General features: G+C 41.1%; 1 protein-coding gene across 1 annotated transcript in view; it reads left to right on the top strand.

The window, feature by feature from the left end:
- Window positions 1–23,634, top strand: part of LOC135710239 (neural-cadherin-like) — a 1,396,020-nt gene that overhangs the window by 260,683 nt on the left and 1,111,703 nt on the right. Inside the window, exon 2 of the mRNA XM_065232757.1 lies at window positions 8,579–8,609. The gene's annotated coding sequence lies outside the window, so the exon portion shown is untranslated. The remainder of the gene's footprint in view (window positions 1–8,578; window positions 8,610–23,634) is intronic.

The raw sequence follows: 23,634 nt of genomic DNA, 5'->3' as shown, positions 1-23,634 counted from the left end.
ACTGAAATAAGTCGTATATAAGTTTCAACAATTGATTTATGACAAGCGTGCTACTAGGGGTGCTAGACTCAGCGCATCAACATGCTTCATACGGACTCCTGGGTGATTTTCGATGAAGTAGTCGTATTCCTCTAGCAGAAGAGCCTTTCGTGCACTTATTGGTGCATCGTCATTTTGAAAGCAGCAATCGGTGATAATTTTAAAAGAGATTCTCAGCAGATAAACCCTTAATTTTTTCTCACTTTAATAAAGAAACATAGGATAATTTTTTCAAAGCAGCATCGATCGCCAGAACCTCGACCTCGTTACTTGGAAAATATTCCTCTACTAGAGAAGTCTTTGTCCTGTAATAGTGAATCGGATATAACTTATCATCTTCCGGTCTCTTCTGCAATAGAATCGCCCCGTATCCCAACTTGCTGGCATCCGTGTGAAGTTCAGTAGTAGTTTGTGGATGGTACAGTGCTAATGTTAGTCCGGAACACAACGCTCAACTGCTCAGTCGCATCTTTTTGTTTCTGCCCAAATATAAAAATCGCGTTCTTCTTGAGCAAGTCCGTGAGTGGCTTTGTGATATTTGAATAATTCTCCACAAACTTCCGGAAGTATCCCGTTAAGCATAGGAATCTTTGAATCATCGTTGGCCTTATCTCCGCTTCTTCGACCTTGTATCCTAAGTACTTAAGTAGTCAATCTGCTGCTTCTGCCACTTGATCCTTAGGCCATGACGTTCTGCGACATCAAGCATCATCTTCATCTTCTGGAATGCTTTTTGCATGTCTTTCGTTGGAATTAACAGATCGTCGATGTACACTACATCGGCTACAAAATGGTGAGTTGACAACCTGGAAGGAGTGGAATACCTAGCCCTGGTCCTCACAAGTTCCTACTTCACGTCTTCTCGAGTCATATGATAACAAAAGACTACCAGCTAAAACATGGACACAGCTGGGTGGCGTAGCCTGGGCAATGCTGCCAGTCCGGCAATAGCAAAGTGAAGAGGTGCGACGCGAACACTGGCGCGGTAACCATAGTACGGTGATAGAGGAAATGCTTCACCAAACCCGAGCGTCTGTTCGCCATGGAGGTGCGGCTCAAAACGGCGTCTGCTCTCCATGTTAGGAGCGGCTGATCACCGTCCTAGTGCCAGCGTGGGACTCTAAACAGAGCTGTGCACGATGGTCCCCCGGCGAGACAGGGGGTTGGGGCAGGCCCAACAAGCCGCCCTGGAAAAAAAACAAAGTTGCAAATACCGAAGAAAGAAATACGGATCGGAACAATCGGCACAGACCTACGCGACGAAATAAGGACTACGATTGGAAACTCGGAACATGGAACTGCAAATCGCTCGGCTTCCCGGGTTGCGATAGGTTAATCTATGACGAACTTCAACCACGCAACTTCGAAGTCGTAGCACTGCAGGAACTTTGCTGGACGGGACAAAAGGTATGGAAAAGCGGGCATCGAGCGGCTACTTTCTACCAGAGCTGTGGCACCACCAACGAGCTGGGAACTGGCTTTGTAGTGCTGGGTAAGATGCGCCAACGCGTGATTGGTTGGCAGCCGATCAACGCGAGGATGTGCAAGTTGAGGATTAAGGGCCGTTTCTTCAACTACAGCATCATCAACGTGCACTGCCCACACGAAGGGAGACCCGACGACGAGAAAGAAGCGTTCTATGCGCAGCTGGAGCAGGTGTACGACGGCTGTTCGCAACGGGAAGTCAAAATCGTCATCGACGACATGAACGCTCAGGTAGGACGGGAGGCAATGTATAGACCGGCAATCGGGCCAAACAGCCTGCATGCCGTATCGAACGACAACGGCCAACGATGCGTGAACTTTGCAGCCTCCCGGGGTATGGTAGTTCGAAGTACCTTTTTCCCCCGCAAGGACATCCACAAAGCCACCTGGAGATCACCTGATCAACACACAGAAAACCAAATCGATCACGTTCTAATCAACGGGAAATTCTTCTCCGACATTATCAACGTCCGCACGTACCGCAGTGCGAACATAGATTCGGACCACTACCTAGTTGCAGTATGCATGCGCTCAAAACTCTCGACGGTGCATAACACACGTCGAAGTCGAACGCACCGACCCAACATTGAGCAACTACGGGACACCGGAGTTGCCCAGGACTACGCGCAGCAGCTGGAAGTTGCACTACCCACGGAAGAGCAGCTTGGCGCAGCTTCTCTTGAAGATGGCTGGAGGGACATCCGTTCAGCCATAGGTAGTACTGCTGCAGCGACACTAGGTACTGCAATCCCGGACCGAAGAAATGACTGGTTTGACGGCGAATGCAAACTGTTAGTAGAGGAGAAGAATGCAGCACGGGCGAGAATGCTGCAACACCGCACGAGATTGAATGTGGAGCGATACAGACAAGCGCGGAACAGACAAAACTCGGTTTTCCGAAGGAAGAAGCGTCAGCAGGAAGACCGAGATCGCGAGCGATGGAAAATCTGTACCGCGTAAACGACACACGGAAGTTCTACGAGAAGCTAAATAGTTCGCGCAAAGGCTACGTGCCGCAAGCCGATATGTGCAAGGACTTGGACGGTAACCTTCTCACGAACGAGTGTGAGGTGATTGAGAGGTGGAAGCAGTACTATGACGAGCACCTCAACGGTGAAGCAGCAGAAAATGAAGGAGGCACGGCAACAGACCTTGGAGCACGCGCAGAAGACGACAGGCTACCGGCCCCTGATCTTCAAGAAGTTGAGGAGGAGATCGGTCGGCTGAAGAACAACAAAGCAACTGGTGTAGATCAACTACCAAGTGAGCTATTGAAATACGGTGGTGAAGCACTGGCTAGAGCGCTGCACTGGGTAATTGCCAAGATTTGGGAGGAGGAGATATTACCGGAGGAGTGGATGGAAGGTGTCGCATGCCCAATCTACAAAAAGGGCGACAAGTTGGATTGCTGCAACTGCCGTGCGATCACACTGCTGAGCGCCGCCTACAAGGTACTCTCCCAAATTCTATGCCGCCGTCTGTCACCATATGCAAGAGAGTTCGTGGGGCAATACCAGGCGGGATTCATGGGTGCCCGCGCTACCACGGACCAAATTTTCGCGATTCAGCAGGTTCTGCAGAAATGCCGCGAATACAACGTGCCCAAACATCATTTGTTCATCGATTTCAAATCCGCATACGACACAATCGATCGAGATCAGCTATGGCAGATTATGCACGAGTACGGACTTCCGGATAAACTAACGCGATTGATCAAGGCGACGATGGATCGAGTGATGTGCGTTGTTCGAGTATCGGGGACACTCTCGAGTCCCTTTGAATCTCGAAGGGGGTTACGGCAGGGTGATGGACTTTCGTGTCTGCTGTTGAACATCGCGTTAGAAGGTGTGATCAGAAGAGCTGGGATAGACACGAGTGGCACGATATTCAGGAAGTCCATCCAGCTCCTTGGTTTTGCCGATGACATTGACATTATGGCACGGAACTTTGTGATGATGGCGGAAACGTACATCAGACTGAAGGCTGAAGCTAGACGGATTGGACTTGCCATCAACGCATCAAAGACAAAATACATGAAAGCAAGAGGTTCTAGGGAAGACAATGTTAGCCTCCCACCCCGAGTTCAGATTGACGGTGACGAAATCGAGGTGGTCGATGAGTTCGTGTATTTGGGCTCACTGGCGACCGCCGAAAATGATACCAGCAGAGAAATTCAAAGACGCATTATGGCAGGGAATCGTGCCTACTTTGGACTCCGGAGGACGCTCCGGTCGAATAAAATTCGCCGCCGCACGAAGTTGACTGTCTACAAGACGCTGATTAGACCGGTGGTCCTTTACGGCCACGTGACCTGGACTATGCTCGTGGAGGACCAACGCGCCCTTGGTGTTTTCGAACGGAAGGTGTTGCGTACCATCTACGGTGGAGTGCAGATGGATGACGGAACGTGGAGGAGGCGAATAAACCACGAATTGCACCAGCTGCTGGGAGAACCATCCATCGTCCACATTGCAAAAATTGGGCGACTACGGTGGGCTGGGCACGTCGTAAGAATGCCGCACGACGACTCAGTGAAAATGGTTCTAGAAAGTGACCCAACAGGAACAAGAAGAAGAGGCGCGCAGCGGGCAAGGTGGATCGACCAAGTAGAAGGTGACCTGCGGACCCTTCGCAGACTACGAGGCTGGCGAACTGTGGCCATGGATCGAGTAGAGTGGAGACGACTTCTTCGGACAGCAGAGGACAACAAGGCCTTAGCCTGATTGGTAAGGTAAGTACGATGTACACTACCACCACCCGTTGCGTAGCGTAGCGTAGCGTAGCCAGGTTTTGAGCTAGGGAGGGGCGAAAAAATTTACTACGGAAAATTTGGCTGAATGCCATTTCACCGAAAACCTTTGTGTTGCTGAGTTTAGGGGGGGGGGCAGTTGCCCCCCTCTGGCTACGCCTATGCCACCCAAGTAGCATTGCAAGTTTTATAGCATTCTACAAGTCTAAATAATGGTCTTCAGAACCCTCATAAAACCCAAATTGTTACAAGGGGAAAATACCACTGGAACACGGTTGGCGATGTACTCAACCCAAATGGCGTTGCTAAAAACTCGTATTGGCCGGAAGGTGTAAAGAAAGCTGTGTACTTGCGGCTGTCCTCGTCCACCGGGACGTGGAAAAATCCGTTCTCTAAATCTCACTTCACTTCTCCTTTTTTAGTTTTAATACGTGTTGCTTAATACCCTATGCTCAGGGAAGTTGAGATATTTTTCTTATAGATTACACTATTAACTGTAATGTAAGCTTATAAAATTATTCCACACAGAGTCTATGACAAAAAGTCGAGAGGAAAAAGGTTGAAGGACAAATGGTCGAAGGACAAATGTTCGAATGGACAAAAGTTCAAATTCATAGGGACTAATAGTCGAATGGATAAATGGTCGAATTGAACTTGCAGGGACCAAAGGTCAAATGGACAAAAGATCAATTTGAACTTGGAGCGACAAAAGATCTAATGTAAAAATGGTCGAATTGAACATAAAAGGACTGTAGACATGTCTGTAAATTTACAGACTTTTATTTTTTTCTCAGACATTTTTTTTCGTTACAATCTATTACAAACTTTTGTAATCAAAGGAATTTTTTAAATTTAGTTGGCTACACTGTTTTACATCTTTAATCAAATTACACGTGTGATGCAAATCCACCGCACGAACAAGCTGTCTCTGTTATAGACGGTCATAGTTATAGACCTGTCAATATGCTGCCATGTTGTATCCAAAATGATCGTTTTCCATACGATTTGACGGTTTGTTTGGATACGTTCACTCACGTTGGCCAGTCTATAACTTGACTATCTATAGTCACTGTCACTGCAGAAGTGAATGAAACGGACAGTGTGTTTCCATCCTATTCCATATTTTTATTCGAATACACCCACCCCCGGATGCAGTTTTAGTGATGATCCAAGCAGCGATTTTCGCCGTTTTGTACCTGAATAAGAGTCGTAAAAATGTGGAATCCGAGAAAAATCAAAGGGATCCCATAACGAACTTTTTCAAAGTATCAGGTAAGCTATAAGTTAAGGAAAATAATTATAAATACTTGCACCAATCATTATGTTGAGTTTCATGTGATTTGAGGTATGGCACGATGCATTTCGGCGAATGTCAGAATCTGTCCACTTCCTGGAGGGTAAGAGGTACATCTGAAAGAGGCCATTGTGATCATTGGATCTGAATATGCCCACCATTGATCTTATAGTAAAATTCTAATGTGATTTAAGGTTTCGCATGATGAGTTTTTGATATTTCAATTTTTTGCGAATTCTCCGATGGAATCTGGAATTCACATTTTTGTTCATAACTTCGGAACCATAATTCCGATCGGGAAAAAAACTACATGGTAATAACAGCAACACGATGTGCCTTCGGCTAAAAATCTCTCAAATAAAGATTAAAAAAAAAGCAACTCGATGATTAAAAAGGAGCTGGTTTGCCTAGTGGCAAACTTTTTTGCAAACTAAGCAGAACATTGTTAGTTAAATCCCAAGCTCCTTCGCGTTATATGATTGTTAGGACATCAATTCAACTTATCGTTTACCTAAACGAACCCTGCTGCAATCCCAATATCTCAATAATTGCTCATGGAAGTGCAGAGGTGTTCACGGCTTCCATCAAAGCGAGTGTCACGTCAACACATTTCTACCCATTCCTTTCTTGACCTGTATTTAAGCGTCGCCGGCGCTGGTATTGCCTAGCTTGAGATCACCAATGTTTACACATTGAGGATGATTGCTAGTCCCAAGCATCGTCTATTGGTTCTCTGTGTAATTACAGCTGGTCTGACAATAACAGAGTAGCAACCGTAGGCGGTCAATCATGCTCATGCTCATGCTTTAAGTTAAATTCGAACTTTATTTATTTATTTTTCGCTTATTTATTTATTTGATAAGGCTCAAACGTATTAACTTCACAGAGCCAAGGATTCTTGGTCTATACAATACATCTTAAAACTATAGTCAAAAGGTACAACACAATAAACACTTTATCTTCCGCTATCTAAAAAGCCTCCTCCATCATAACTGGAGCCGCTTCTAGTGGCTGTATGACAGTTGCAGCTATGGACGCAAAACGTGGTCAGCACTCACACACTCATCACGAAACGGTTGTTTTCCAAAGTCGACGACGCATCGACCGAAAGAACTGCTGACGAAGAACAATGAGGAGGACCACACAATGGTTGCTGCCGAGTAAACAGACGAGCGCGTGGCACACATCGAGAGTGGCCTGCTTTTGTCGACAGCCGAGTGAACACTTTAGCCCTTCAACCTTTCGTCCTTCGATCTTATGTCCTTCGACCATCTGTCCAACAACCTTCCCTTCATATTAATCCGTGAAATTGGATTCACATTCTGGTTACCAAAATTTGCAAGCGGTTTTCTCGATATGGTAATTTTTCAATTCCACCCTTTTCAAATGATAGTCTAGAATTGATGAGTTTAATTTGCTGAATCGTGAGACCATACTAGAAACTTTACACAATCAGCTACAGAGAGGTACTATTGTAACCGGTACTCCTTTTGCCAAGTCCTTGCTGCTTTAAGTATCAACAATCAAGTATCGAGGAATGCTGAAAAAATAACACCGGCTAAAAGTTTATCGGCACACAATGGTACCTCTCTGAACACATCTATCAACCAGTTCAAACCACCTCTCTAGTTCTCCATTCCAGTTTTTCCTATATGAACAGGTGTAATCCCGCAGGAGCTACATTTTTTACGAAAATATCAAACAGGAATGTAAAACTTTTCGCCATACAGAGCATGGTGGTCGGATGTGGTTGGGTGGAAGTTGTCATGCATGGTATAGAACATCTAATATTAAAGCTTTCGAACGGAGAATTGAGTTTGCTGCACAGAGTTGAGGTGAAGCCATCAGTACGCAATCGTTATAAGGCTCCTGTTTTTTTTCGCTACATGGTGCTCCGTAGGAGGAAGTCTCGCTCCGACATGTTGACAATTGGGACCGACCGGTTGATTCTAGCCCGCAGCATGTAAACAAACAGAAGGTTGCTCTACCCAGGGAAAATTTTTGTTCTTACTTTCGTTCGCGGAACCGATATCCGTGGATGGATGGATGGAAGGCTCCGGTGACAACAGGTTGATTGTTTTTCACCTGTTGCACATCGAATTTTAGAAAGTTTTTGTTTTGAAATTAATTGCAAACAGCTGCTTCGAGAGATTTGTTTTAGAAGGAATTTCAATTTTACAATGAACGATCAACGTTTGCATGAGAATCCATGCAACTAATCAGTCTTCTCCCAGCACTGGATTTTATAGCAAACCCATATCCTACATTGTTCAACACGGAAGAATGCACATTTGTCTCCTGAGGAAGAAAAAGCTCTGCCCATTGAAAAGATTTTTCCATGCAATATCATTTCCTTTCTCTGTGGTGCAACAAAACGACGAAGGAATCCTAATAGCTTACCTCGTGTGTGCCTCCATTGTATTCTTCGAACAAGATAGAGCATTTTTATGCATAGACATGGCTCGTCACCATATTTACCTACATACACTCCCACTTTCTACCAAACACAACATGAAGCATTGTAGTACAGTGAATGATGATGACTGACTCCCTTGTAGTGCAACCCATGTGTGTCGACACTTGGCAAAACCTATTGTTGTTCGGCATCAATGTGCACTATGCCACTATATGTATCTCCCACGTGGAGCGGTACACCGCACCACCGACCGTCGTCCTCGCGTTGCCAAGGTTGACGACAATTTGCTATGCACCATCTCTTGACAAAGGATTACGGCTCGCATCAATAATGCATATGCGATGATGAACTGCACAGAGTTTGTAGACGAGATGGAATAAATTGTTTGTGTACAATCAGTACCTACCACTGCAGATGAAGATAAACGAGTATAAACGGATGCACATGACACATGACAGTTACTGTTTCCTCTCAAGGTTTCTCACTCGACTAAACATACATACTGTTGATCAGAGAGACGGCACATTGATTTAATGCACTGCTATGTTTACAATCATCGTTGAAATAACCCTTTTTTCTCACTTCTCACTTTCAGCACACAACACAACACGTCTGCCAATTTTCCGGTAAGTACCACACCTCGAGAGACTTGGAAATCACCATAAAGCGTCGTCATTAAATTTTCTCTCCGACATCCTTTCGGCAGAAGCGTTTCGGTCTGTGGGAAACCAACAGCAACAGCCAGCAGCCCCAGTGAAACCCCGAAACCGGAATGAGCCACGCGGGTATATTTCTTCATTTTAAAGCAATTTGTTTACACTAACCGAAATTCATGTTTTCTATTATTGAAAGCTATCCTTTGAGACGACGTCGTCGGTGATGGCAGGCAACAGCCATTATGTGTAACAGCATCATTTTGGCAAATGAAAAACCTCGGGTGAGAAAATTTCCTGCGATTTACTTTTCTGGGAAGTTTCTTCAAGGTTTTTTTTTGTTGAGAAAAATCGAGCTCCATATCTGGCCATAGCACTGGCTGTGCGCACTGTGTTTTGTCCACGCTTTGCGAACGATGTAACTTAGCGTTGGTCGTTCTTACATTGGTGATAAATCGTTCCAAATTTGTAATCGAATGAGAGTAGGGAAGTTCGGGTCGGAGCTGGGAATGGAATAGTCTAGGCGTCATGAGTCTGTTTTCTGTGCGTTCTATTCGTTACTTGTCTTACAATTCAAAACGCGTTGATTTATAAATGAACTTCATGGTTGGATAGACGAAGCCTTGCCAAAGAATGAATGCGAATTAGACGGGGCGTGAGATCATTCAAGGAAACGGTTAACATATTTTGAAGAACAACCCTGATTTTCGAAGGATTGAAAGCTGCAGAATTACGAAGTTGTTTTTGGAAAAACCTCCGCAAATTGCAAGAATTTTCAAATTCCGGAAATGTTCGATGACAGATTCTGTAGATTAGAGCACTACGGTGCACAGTGGTGCCAAGGGTATCAAAACACGCACTTTTTTATTTACGCTGAAATGGATGATTAAAGGTACTAGGTGTCTTCTGAGAAGTTTCTCGGGTGACAACACTTCTTCTTATGGTAAAAGAAAATTAAAGATTAATCCACCTAAAAGTGAGATGCCAAATTTATTTTTTAGTATGATGAGATACAAAATAATTGTGTTGCGCGAAGCTGTAGAGAACATTATTGTGAACAACTTTGCTGAAGACTGTAACTTTTTAGTTTTTATAGCTGCTGAGATATAAAGGTTACTTTGTGGAGACATCGTTAAAATCAATTTTGTAGGTGGGCGTTGGCCAAATTTGGATTTTTCAGATATAATCCTATATAGGACCTAGATTATTTAATACTCTAGTAACCTCAAGTCCGTGCTCTGTCACAATGTTTCATTGTGATTAATCAACACTCAGAGGGGTAAAATATAAAATTTGGGGTAAATTTGAAAGAAAGGGTACTTGGAGTGCAGAGCGCACTGCCCACTGGACGATTCTGAAGCCTGGCCAAGTGAGTGGGGTATGGGTTTATTTGATTGAACGTCATTTCCAATGTATTGATACATTCAAACCATTGGCATTTGAGATAAGACAGAGATAGTTTGCGGAGGGCCCGCTTAGGAGGAGCGTAACCCATGTTATGGTTTCCATTTATTAAATAGTTCAGATAGGCTAGAAATGACAGGTTTATAGTGAGAGAAGGTACCATATTGGGAAAGCATAATTTTCATAGGGTTCAGAGCGGCTGAGCTGTTCGTTTGTAGTTTGACCTTCCTTCAAAACCAATTTGGCGCTAGAACAATTTAAACTTGTTCTGCATTATTCACATGTTGCAATTATTGAAAAGAGCTCGAAATAAGATAGCCACAGAAAACAGACGTTGAGGCTCCAAAATTTCTCTAAAAACTTGTGTAAAGATTCCTATTCGACTTAAGCGCCACTAACGGCGACTTCCCCACTTAAAAACCCTCTTTGACAACATGATGGCGCTGGCGTTGCAAAACTTACACTAGACACTAAGTGCTGGTAGCGCCAAGTGGCAATTTTCAGCAGGTAATTTATCGGTACTAGCGCCAAATTGGTCGAAAGTGATAAATTTATAGAGGAAATCAGGAGATGCTAGTGCTACGTAACGGCAACGTTTCCACTTAACTTTACACAAGTTTCTGACCGAACTTGGACGTCTGGTCTCTGTGAGATTGCTTAATACAATTAAATAGAAATGCCAAAATCTTACCGAGTAGTTTAGCTGTTCTGATTTCGGTACAGTTTTTTGAGGTCGGGTATAGTTTCTGAGTATGGATGCCCATTTTGAAATAACTCTTATTAGCACAGAGTAATAGTTTTATTGCTAGGGAACATTCTTTTGGGATCGTCTTTTCTTCATCCAATTCTCATTATTCATACTATACTAATCATGTTCAGTATTAGAAAATGTTATATGTTTAAGTCCCGTTCTAGATTTGTTTGTTATTCATATCTTATGCATTGCAGCTCGCGAGAAGTTACCAAATATGGGTTCTTTTTCTCATCCGCAATAGTTTGGGGGGAGGGGGCGATCTGAGAGCTGAATAGAGGCAAATAAAATAGGGAACACAACACCATGACCCAAACGACTAACCAACGCATGCAACTCACACTTAACTTGCCCTCATGTACCAATATTACCTACCTTAGAACAAATGGGAACACGGCCAGATTTTCAATAGGAAGAAGGAAAAAAGCGAGAAACGTAAGAGAGTAAGCAGTCAGAAAGGATTAGGCCATTTGGAAACAGCCAGTTTATACTGGACGGAACTGGTAAGTAGGATAAGAATTGTAAAAGGTGTGTAGTTGCATGATTTACCTATTTTAGAATTACCTATAAGCCACATGAGAACCTCATTTCCTTCAATTACTACTCCATTGCAGCATACACCTAATAATGATCACTAACATTCATATAGTTTCAGCATTATCAACATTTATAATCAAAAGGTGAGTTGCAAAGTATAATTACCATGCATAGATATAAGTTAATGTACCAGAACCTGGACGGACACGAGCGAAAAGGATCGAAGTGTGCTCTGCTTCTGTGTGGATGCGAAAAATTTCCGAGTGTCAAATTTACGGTTTTATTTTTTCTTGGCGTTTTCTAATTTTAGTGCAAGAAAGTGAAAGTGATCGGTTGGAAATGCATTCCAAAGTGTTTTCGTTTATCATAATCGATGATTCTGATTGGAAGCAGGTGCAAGAGCTTCTTTGAAGATCCGAAGGAATGTTATGAAAAGTTTAGCTAGAATTAAGAGATGCAACAGTCTTTCAAGTATTGGCTTCACGTGCAAACCATCGTTCATTTGGTGAGTTCGTTCCTGTTTATTTTTTCACTTGTTTCGATACCATCTATCAGTTTTCTACAATTTTGTCTTGGACATCTTTTCGAAGAGCCACGTTCATACTGTAATTTATCGAGCGCACAATTTTCACATGTTGAGATCGAGTGGGAACGTCAAGATAGTCATCCAAGTGCTTTTGTTTCTGGTTTTAGACGTTTGATGTCTTCAGTGATGTTTTTGTACTTTAAAGTTCCCTTTATCTGTGATCATGGTGGTTATGTTTAATTTCTTTATATTTGCAACGATGATGATTTCCTATAGTGACACATATCACCTTCTTAATGCTTCAGTATGCCTCAAACGATTAATTCTTGGTTGTTAATAGAACTTCCTTGATGAAATCGGCTGCTTCATGCAGACTGAGCAATTCTGATTATAGTATCAGATTTTTTTCTGTATACAGAGGAACTGGGAGGGCTTATTAGAAACATCTCATCAATAAAGTAATGATCTTCTAGTAAATTTTGCATATCATTTTATTAATATTTTATTTTATTTAAGCGTATTATTTTTGTTACAGTCAATTAGCATAAGCATACGATACAAGAGATTTAATATTACTTGCTCGTTTTTGCGTTAAATAATCAATATTTATTTTACTTGTATTTACCTTTGAAATTTTTATTTTCAAGTTTTTTTTTGTGATCTGAAAATTTCCCCAGTTTGGTTAGAAGCTTCGAAGCTAACGCATGTCCACAGGCCCAATAGAAAGATAGGCAGAAAAAGTGTATCATGAAGAATGGTTGCTTGCAGGGTTGCTTCCACTCACTTCCTATAGATGAGTGATTTTCGGAGTTTTGAATTCGTTAGATGTTGTAATGGAGATTTGTGATGTTGGATGCGGGAGGAGATTGGAGGGCGGGTGTTTGACGCATAGAGCCTGTCAATTTCGATTTCAGAGTGCCGCAATCGGCGGTTTTATGATTCGTGAGCGCTCGCGATTCGTAGAATCGTTGATTGTGACTGCAAGTGGATTTGGCGGATTTTGTTTGTCGGACGCTTGTTTTTTTTGCCTCTTCTTGTGTTTATCATGTGCAGAGTATCATTATAGCGTCTAATGGTTTTAAAATTCTTGGTTGCGTGAAATATATTTGTGAGAATATCTTTTTGAGATTTTAGTAGTCACGTTTTGTTTGTAGTTTATATTTTATTTCTGTCATGTAATTATCGTAAATAATAGTTATTCAATAATAGATAGTTCATCCATATATTCGTACTTTGACGCGAAGCGCTGTGGATTATGAGATGCTCGATGACCCTGGAGGGATCGATTTTGCTTACTGAGCAGAAAATCATGGATTTAACCCCAAGCTCTTCCACAGCACAATAAATCGCCACCATCATTTGTATATTTGATATTGAATATTAACATCGAAAACTATTTGCATATCAAGCGAAAACATAGCCTGTATTGTCGCGAAGCGTTATGGTTCTGAGATGCTCGATGACCCTGGAGGGATCGTGTTTGCTTACTGAGCAGAAAATCACGGGTTTAATCCCAAGCTCTCCGTCATGACTCTTAAAATTCATGATCACTAAACAAAATGAATATGTTCTTTCGATAGCCGGCTATCGAGAGATTAAATAAACAACAAATAAACAATACATACTTTTGGTTGCATCGCCAACTTGAGGTGAATCCTAACCGAATACCCTACCCAACCCTCCAACTCCGTAGCACTTATGAGGGTGTCGCTAAGTCGGTGGCCTCTCGTTAAGTAAGTACTACATAAACATTTCCTTCCCTATCCCTAGTTATGGTAAAGATGGGCGTGGCCGGGAATAGCGACAGTCATGCTTCTGTTACTCTTGTCTAGATTGGAACCAATGTTTACTCCCCAGTATTATTCCTAAAAGTAGTCTAACTGAGAATTTTAGAAGAGACGTGAGTGTCGCTAGTATCCAATCTACGAAGTATATCATAACAACGCTAACGCTAACATCGTTAAAATCAATTTTGTATCTGTAACTTTTTCTACAATATTTCTACATGTTTGGCATGTTCTACAAAGATGTTAGAAATATCAAATTACATATCTTTTCAGAAGACTGCAAATTGCTATCATTAATATTTGAAAAATTATTTACATTTTTTGGTTGAAAATTACCCAACTTCCAATACCAATAACTTCTAAACGGGCAAAAAGGAGCAGGCCATTCTATGAGCAAATAAAAGTACAAGAAAATGCAATAAAATAGCGAAGAAACCAGATCGCCCCCTCGTAACCCTTAACCGAAATACTTGCATTGAAACTTGTCACTTTTCAGAATTTGAAATGGCGATTTAGTGAAACCACGGGACTGTTATCGAGTAGGTGTGAAAAGAGGCATACAAATGGATAACCAAGCAACCTGGGTTATTTCTAGTGACTAACAAAATGACTCGGGATCAAAACCAGACCACCCCCAAACGACCCTTGCCTGAATCGCTTATGTACTTTAAATATTGTTCGATTTTGTCAATAAACAATACCAAAATTTTTCATGTTTAATGTTTATAACCGTCCGATTCAAATTGTACGAATCTCAAAGAGCGCTTGCAGTTTCCTCTTCGTCGATATCACTGTTCTCGCCGTTGTCATCCCCGGAGCACACCTCACTTTTGTTTTTCGGTAGTTCCCTCGGACCGGAGGATTCCAGAAGACGGCGAAGAAGATCTGTATTCGTGGCTTCACTGGAAAACTTTCTTGTGTGGTGGGTTCTGTATTGCTTGGTAGCTTTGTTTCTGCTTTCCTGGGCCTCTTCAGATAGTTGCTCAATGGGTATTAGAAACAAAGAAATCATTTTCGCCCCGTGTATGAGCACTTTATGAACAGACACGGGGAGATAGTACCATAGATATAGATCTACTAGTTTACGAGCCGTTTCTATTCCGTAGCTTTCGAACCTCTCGTAGTTAGTTTCGTAGGCTGATGATAGTATAAGAGTTATTAGTTGAATACACATTTATCCAAGTATTCATACGATTTATTACCGGACGTTAATTTCCAACATGAGGGAACTACCGAAAAACAAAAGTGAAGTGTGCTCCGGGAATGCTCTGCAACTTTTGGCCATCACAGATGACAACGTCGAGAACAGTGATATCGACGAAGAGGAAACTGCAAGCGCTCTTTGAGATTCGTACAATTTGAATCGGACTGTTATAAACATTAAACATGAAAAATTTTGGTATTGTTTATTGACAAAGTCGAAAAATATTTAAAGTACATAAGCGATTCAGGCAAGGGTAGTTTGGGGGTGGTCTGGTTTTGATCCCGAGTCATTTTGTTAGTCACTAGAAATAACCCAGGTTGCTTGGTTATCCATTTGTATGGATTATATCGATATTGCTCCACCAAGCTCAATCGATTTTAAATCAGGTTCTGATAATTCTCCCAAAATTTCAGCTCATTTGGCTGCTAGCTCATAGGGCCGATTTTAAAGTGTATACGGGAATTGCTATTGGAAGAATGAACTTTTTGTTATCATGATTCCAGCCCTTCGCTGTAATGATTTTCGAAATAGTTTGCTATCTGTTTTAATGTGAAATTTTCCCAGCTACAACTATTTAAAATACCACTTTAATATTGGACGTCATTTGAAAATAATTAGGAAGATGACGTTCTTCAGACATGGTCTATCAACTGCTCAGCTGGCAACATTGGTGTACTTGGCGGGAAAAATAGGGCAACAAATCTACGTTACTATCCTACTATGTAATATGTGCAAGATGTAGTGCTACCCCGAAAGCAGTTGATTATTTATCCTTCCACTCACTTGCTATAGAAAAATGTTTTTCGGAATTATGAAATCATGAGATGGCATAATGATAATAAGTACTTGTAAGGTACAAGAAGAGCTCGTGAAATACATGTTTGACACATAAAATCTGTCAATATTGCTTTCAGTGCGTTACAATCAGCGATATTACGACTCGTGAGCGCTCACTCTGAGTGAACGCTCACGAATCATAAGATAGCTTACTGTGACGCTCTGAAAGCGAAATTGACAGGTTTTATGAGTCAAACACACATGGTGTAAAACCCTCTACTTGTTACTTACAAGAACAACATATCATTTTATCATCTAATGATTGCATAATTTCGGAAAGCATTTTGTATAGCTAGTGAATGGAAGCAACCCTGGATGATGGTCCCACCTTTCACCCTTACAAAGGTTTGAGCTGAACGATTTATATTTTAGATAATTAGGTATAACAGGCAAAGGCAAAGATAAACGAACTGGTTACAATTTCAGTTATAAATTCCCTCTACACTTCTCAGTTGCGTCATAACGATATAAATGCGAAAAAGCTTAAAATTTCATCTCTTTGTTCACGTTTTTGGCTACCTCAAATATTCACAAGCATTTGCAGCGATCAAGAGTTCATGAATAATCAACAAAGCATTCTAATACACTATCATTACGAGAAATGCTTCTTGGGCTTTGTTTCAATTTCCAAGTTAAATTTAACTCGTAGTTAAACGTGAGATTTCGAAAGTTATTTTCAATGTTCGAAAATCCCGGAAATTGATCGATTTACAAACAGAACTCAGTCACCGTTACCCAAATGCATCTTCTAGTAGGTCAGAAATAACCACTACGTTATTTTTGAAAGTTCCCTAAGCATTGGGCAACAGTGAAAATCAGCAGCACACACACAAAACGGGTTTGACATTTATGCGAAATTTCGGTATTGATTGTGAATATCTCACGGTCTGAACATTTTAGCTTGAAATCCTTGCATTTAATTCTCGGTACATCTATTATCTATTGATTGAATTTAAAAATACCAAATATTATATTCGTGCATACTGACAACGCTCATACCTACCGGCGACGGGACTTGACAATCGGGTAGCATTTGCTGTCAAATATGAGCCAGTTTCTGATTGGTCGATTTGACAGAAGCAATCGTGGAATGAAAAGGACACAGGGATCGCATCAATCTGGCTGGCAGTGATGCCGAAATCAATTTTGACGTCAATGACGGTGTTAATTGTTTATATTTGCGAAAGGAATGTTGAAAAATGAGTGCACTGCGTGTTTTAAGCGATGGATATTGTGGTTTTTTATGGTTGTTTTTATTGTGTTGATCAAAATTGATGCACAAGCTACAGAACTGCGGTAGAAACTCCGAATAAAATCCAAATTAAAATACAAAAAAAAATTACATTCCTGGCATCATTGGTCAACTCCGTCAAACACCACGCACAATTTTCCGAAGAGCATTCTTCAAAACCATTAAGAAGAATAAAAAGCTAGATTGTCAGTTCCTGTCCCGGATACTTCTCTACTCGTTGTCTCTCATCCGAAGCGCCATGTGCCGGCAAACCTTCGAAACTTAACCACCTAAATGAGGCATACAGATAGGCGCTTTCATTGCAGCTTTAATCACCGTCATATCACGCAGCATTGAACAACGGTAAGAGGTTTTTGATCATCATGAACGCATGTAAAACTTGTTCGGAGCCCATTGACGGTTAGGGCAAATACATCCTCTGCAGTGGAGTATGCAATAGACTATTCCACGTGAATTGTGTTGGACTTAACGTTACCAACTTCAAGACATGGCCATCCAATGTTGGTCTACTGTGATTTTGCGATGCCTGTAGAGTTAGCTATAGTGGATCGTGGTTCGTGAATCACAAATACTCAGAGCAAGGTAGTACTATTTTTCATTGAATTGATATAAATTTCGACAAAATTTAAGGTCGGAACTCCTAACAGCTTTTGATCTAAGGAAATTTTATTACATGTCTTTTTCAATACTTTTCATATAAGAAGCATCTTCATTGAAAGATTGCGCAGCCTGAATTATAAACACAAGAATATGGATAATTAAGACTGGAACGTGCAAAAATTGGTCGACAAGAAAAAATCGTTTCTTTCAGTCAAAAATCTTTTTATTTTTCTTGTGGTAGTTCAATTCATATATTTAAAGGAAAAAATGTTGGTTTATTCTTTTGGTTTACCAAATCCGAACTGCCGTGCCTTCCGCTTAACCCCTTCCATTCAATTTTGCACAGTGGTCTTATCGACCTTATTCGCCACCGAACGCCAGTTAGATTTGAACTGCTGCTCGTTTTCCATGGATTTATTAGTTTTTTTTTTAGATTCCGTTTGACCAAGGCCCAATACCGTTCAATAGGGCCGAGTTCTGGACTGTTGGGAGGGTTGTGGTCTTTGGGTACCACAACCACGTTGTTCGCATCGTACCACCCGATTGCCTTTTTCCCATAGTGGCAGCTCGCCAAGTCCGGCCAGAACAGCACAGGTCTATTATGTTGCTTAAGGAATGGTAGCAGCCGCATTTCCAGGCACTCCTGGGCGTAGATCTCTTGATTGATGGTTCCCGTAGTAATGAAAATGCCACACGTGCATATGACCTGCCAGACGAGATATTTCTTCAGGAAATTCGATAGTTTGATGGTTTTGAAAATTTCAGCCACCTTCCCTTTTCCTGATGCGGTATGAAACTCCTGTCCCGGAAGCTGCTTGAAATCCGCCTTCACATAAGTTTCGTCGTCCATGACGACACAGTCGAACTTTGTGAGCAGATTCGTATACAGCTTTGGAGACCGCTGCTTTGCCGACGTGTTTTGTTTGTAATCTCGGTTCACCACCTTCACCTTTTTAAACGTCGACAACCCGGCTCGTTTCTTGGCCCGCTGCACAGTAGTATGGGAGACATTGAGCTTGCCAGCGACGTTCCGGATGGAGAGGTTAGGATTCCGCTTATATTTCACCGCTACCTTCTTCGTCGTCGCGGCCACTTCTGGAAGATTGCCGCCGCTTCCTGGCGGTTGACAGACGCTCGCCGAACGCTTTGAAAACGTTTGTCACGGTCGATTTGGCCACATCCAGCAATTTTGCCAACTTGGCGTGTGAGAACGTCGGATTCTCTTGCTGCGCGAGAAAAATTTTGACCCGCTGCTCCTCTTGATTGGACGTCATTTTGAAAACGGGAGAGCAAACGGTTATCATAGCAACCATTGTAAATACACTCAACTTCCAAATGCAGCATTTCAGGTTTTTTACTATAGTATAGGGGTAAGACAACTGTACTCAGAGTTAATATATTTGCGGTGTGTAAATTTGAGTTACTCAATATTTACTCAAAAACAAACAAAGTAGTCTAATATTTTTCATCAAATAATGTTCAAACAATCCCCGTCTGACAGAATGTTTTGATTTCAAGATTTAGTTTTCATTCATTCAAAGATCCAAGTTAGATGGCTCTTGTCCAAGCCAAGGGATGTTTAGGTCTCTTTTGCTTTCTAGGATGGATAGCTAAAGTGTAATGTCTTTGAAGTTTTTGGTGATGTGGTGATGTTAGTGTTTCCATATCCCAGCCATTTATAACTACCCGGAAATCTTAAAATAGCTGAAGACTCTTCCCGGAAATCGGGAAATATATTCGGTAGTTATTTATTAAAACTTGAACTTCGTCAGGATTTCTCCCGGAAGATTTTTCGGACAATTTCTGGAAGTTTCATCCAACTTCCCCTTGAAGATTTCGACCAGCTTCTTCGGAAGGATTCTTCTGATTACTCTGGGAGGTTTCGTCTGACTTTGCACGAAAGATTCTTCCAACATCCACTGGAAGTTTTTTTTTTTAACTTGCCCTGGAAGAATCTTCTACCTTCGTCCATTGTTCAACGGAAGTTTCATGATCTTTTCATTCCAATAGTATCAGATTATAATCAAAAGTCCTAGATTACAATCAGAAGTCCTACCGCTGGAAGTGGAAACTATTTCCCATTTCATCCGGACTTCCCACGGAAAACTTTTCTGAATTATTCTGAAAGTTTCATCCGGCTGCCTAAATTTGCATGGAAGTCTCTTCTAACTTCGCCCGGGAGTTTCTCACAGTTTGTGTCAGAAGCGTCTACCTGTTTCGTTTGAAAGATTCTTCGCCAGGAAGCTTTCCTGACTTCGCACTAAAGATTCGCCAAACTTTCTCCGGAAATGTCTATCAATTTTCCCCAAAAGTTGTGTGGTCATTTTTAATATAATATATGTTTAACATGGTTTTCGTACAAAAAAACTGCTTCTCGGGAAGTCAAACTAGTTTTCTGGGAATCGGGAAATGATAAGTCTGGTAAATTGCCTGGGAAGGAAACACTAGACGGTGTGATTTCAAGACTAAGGAAGTAAGAATTTGGCCAAATGTTTTCAGAAGATTAATTTAGCTCATGAAAATTAAAACTCAATCTCACAAAATTGGTCAAAGAGGTTTCATATTTTGTTGCACTACATGCCTGAAATGAGGAAACTCTTTCGTGATTTTATTTACCAGCATTCATTAAGAAAGAGGGGTTTAAATCTATGAGAATATTTAGCAATAGAAAATGTCAGAGTTAGGGTCAACTCTCTCCAGAAGCGTTCGTTGTTTTCCCTGATACTCCTGCAAAAAGACATCAATAGACACGAGTTGAAAAAGGTTGAACAGGAACAGGTTGAATTTTCATCGTCTCGTGTTGTTGTGTTGATCAATATTTAACACAAAAGGAGCATTGTTGAATGCAGTCTTTTATTTAATTGTTCATCCCAGGTCCAAATAGGTTAGTTCTGGCCAACTTCATAGTTGATTCTATTCTGAAACTTATATGAAGTTTGTCAATGAGCGATCGTCGAAAGGATGTAGGAACCATCACATACCATTTTTTAATACTGGGATTGTCCAAAACCAACCTTTGGATTGACTGGATTATATGGAATCCCCCCTGGACAGTCATGAATCCCCGTCAATATTGAGTGCAATTCTTCCTGTGATTGTCCGGAATCCTCCCTGGGATAGTTCATATTCCTTCTTTGGATTTTCCGAAGTTACCTTTGATATTGCTGGGAAACTGAACTGGGATTGTCTTAAATTCCCCCTAGGCTTGTTCGGAATCTCTACTGAGACTGTCATGAATCCCCTTTGCGATTGACTGGAACTCTCATAGAGATTGTACAAAATCCCCCTAATAAAACGTCATCGCAACGGCGCTGGTGGTGTAGTGGTAAGCGTGATTACCTCTCACCCCAGCAGGCCTGGGTTCAATCCCAGTCGGTGCCACCGGGATGTTCTGAGGCATAACATCTCTGATCACGCCTTCCTTCGGATGGGAAGTAAAGCCGTTGGTCCCCGGTTCATGAGTTGATGGGTCGATAGGTAGGGTCCAGGTGTGGGAGCTGCCTTCCTGGCACGTCGGTAGCATTGGTGCTCAGCACGGAAAACAAGATCGACGGAAAAAACAAAACAAGGAAAAAAAAAAACGTCATCGGCATGGTAGTAAAGCAAGACAGCTCTGACTGTTCCGTAAGGTCACCATAGAAATCTTCCATCGATTTTGAGGGGACAGCTTGTAGTTCCTTTCATACATGTGCAATTGCCTTTTAATTGTCGAAAGATGTTCCCAGTAAAGCATTGCACACTGGGCCAGGAACCGAAATTAGCAAGACAAAACCTCTAGCGCATTGGGTTTGCATTATATTGAATTGGTGTATTTGGCAAAGTTTCTCGGTTTAACATGCACGTTCATCTGGTCATAGAAATTAGTTCCAATTTTATCCGCATAGATGGTGCTGCGATACTAACTTTCTTATTTCGCACGATAGAGGTTTGCTGTCTTCGGCAAAGTTGTAGAACATAAAATAATTTATAAAAATGCCCAATAGGTCTTCACATAACAAAGATATAGTGAATATTGTAAAATTTAACTGAAATTTATGTTTTTTGTACTATTTTACATACAAACGAGAAATCCTTCATTTTTAACGCCATGTATCTTTTAAGTCGAATAAGTTGCAAGTTTTTAGGAAGGGTTCCCAATATTTTGGGTCGATACAAGTGAAATATTAGCCAAAATAGTGAAAATTATCATGATTTTCATAATCCAGTGTCTCGAAAAGTAGCAAGTATTAGCAACAAGTCGTTTACTTTCTGAAATGTACCATTTATCATCAATCAAACGTGAAAGTTTGCCGGACATATAATTTTATATATTTGAGATATCTGAATTCATAGACTACAATGTTTATTCAATTAGCGTTCGCCACGGCTTGCTGGCTGCGTGCGATGGAAACGATAGAATATGTCTCTTATGCTTCGCTAGCTGCACGTTGTCTAACGCTCTACTAATGTTTATGTTACCTAGAACTTTTAATTCTTGGGCATTTTTATATATTATTTTATGTTCTACAACTTTGCCGAAGACAGCAAACCTCTATCGTGCGAATGACGGATTTCTCGTTTGTATGGAAAATAGTACAAAAACGTAAATTTCAGTTAAATTTTACAATATTCACTATATCTTCGTTTTGCAAAGTTTATTTGTAAACATTTTTGCAAACCTAGAACTTTGAGTCCTTCGGCATTTTTATGTATTATTTTATGTTCTACAGCTTTGCCTACGACAGCAAACCTCTATCATGCGAAATAAGAAAGTTAGTATCACAGCACCATCTATGCGGATAAAATTGGAACTAATTTCTATGACCAGATGAACGTGCATGTTAAACCGAGAAACTTTGCCAAAGACACCAATTCAATATAATGCAAACCCAATGCGCTAGAGGTTTTGTCTTGCTAATTTCGGTTCCTGGCCCAGTGTGCATTGCAAGCGCACCGTTTAAAATGTTGTTGCTTTGCTTTGCTTGACAGTATCGGTTGCTATGTGTATTTTATGTTGAGCAACGCGAGCTGCTCAGAGTTACTCAAAATTAACTCCGATTTTACTCATGATCAAAAGCTGTCGTGCCCCAAGGTTTTCTATGCATTTTTAGCAGAAATACACCAATTTGAAGTTGACCAATTGTTGTGCGTTCCAGACTTTGCACACCTAGTATGGAACTTTCCTTTAACAAAAAAAAGCTTTGAGTGTGTTGGTTTATTTCCTTTAAATTCCGTTATAATTGCTTATATTTTGACAGATACGCGTATTTCGTCTACTACTTGCAGACTTCATCAGTGCCAAGTACTCAACACCACTCTGGCCATGATGAAGTCTGCAAGTAGTTATAACGAATTTAAAGGAAATTAACCAACACACTCAAAGCTCTTCATAAAGGGATTCCGATAAGAGGCTCGACAAACCGGCTGGAATGGAAATTGAAACCTCGCTCTGTGGTTTTCATTAGACGCCTAAATGATAGGTTACAACAAAAAAATTTGTAGTTTTCTTTAGGACCTTGACATATTTTTTTTTTGCACTTCCGACTTTTTGTCTTTTTGACAAGCTGTCGGCAAAATCCGAACAATTTGGATTTACTATCCTGAAATGATGTTAAAAAAGCACAGATAATCTACTCATTGGCAACTGCAGAAAAATCACAACGTTCAATGGGCCTCAAAGATATAGCAGTGAATTAAATCCATTCTTCTGAAACGGAGCAGAATATCACTCAAGTTTACTAATTATGCCAAAGGACCATTATGCCAAACAATCATTTGGCCAAACAACCATTCCGCCAAACAACTATTATGCTAAATGACTTTAGGCCAACCAGCGTTATGCTAAACATAATTATTACAAACGACTTTAGGCCAAACGTACACACTTAGAAAAAATCATGTAAATTTAGGTGCTCTGAGACTGACATATACGAGCGTCAATTTTGACATAAAATTGAGTCATAACAGACGTGAAATTCATCTCAATCAAATTTAGTTTTCGTCGAGAAACAAACTTTTCAGTCTCGGAGCACTTAATTTTACATGAACTAATTGTTTACGTCTGATCCTTTATGTCAAAGAAGGATTCCGTCACGTGTAAAATTAGTTATTTCTAAGTGTG

This window comes from Ochlerotatus camptorhynchus, unplaced genomic scaffold, assembly GCF_037179485.1.
Source record: "Ochlerotatus camptorhynchus isolate MF236.1 unplaced genomic scaffold, CSIRO-AGI_Acam_v1.1 ptg000372l, whole genome shotgun sequence".
Taxonomy (NCBI): Eukaryota; Metazoa; Arthropoda; class Insecta; order Diptera; family Culicidae; genus Ochlerotatus; species Ochlerotatus camptorhynchus.
Note: the sequence above shows the minus strand (reverse complement) of the source record. Positions and strands in the feature narration are given on the sequence as shown.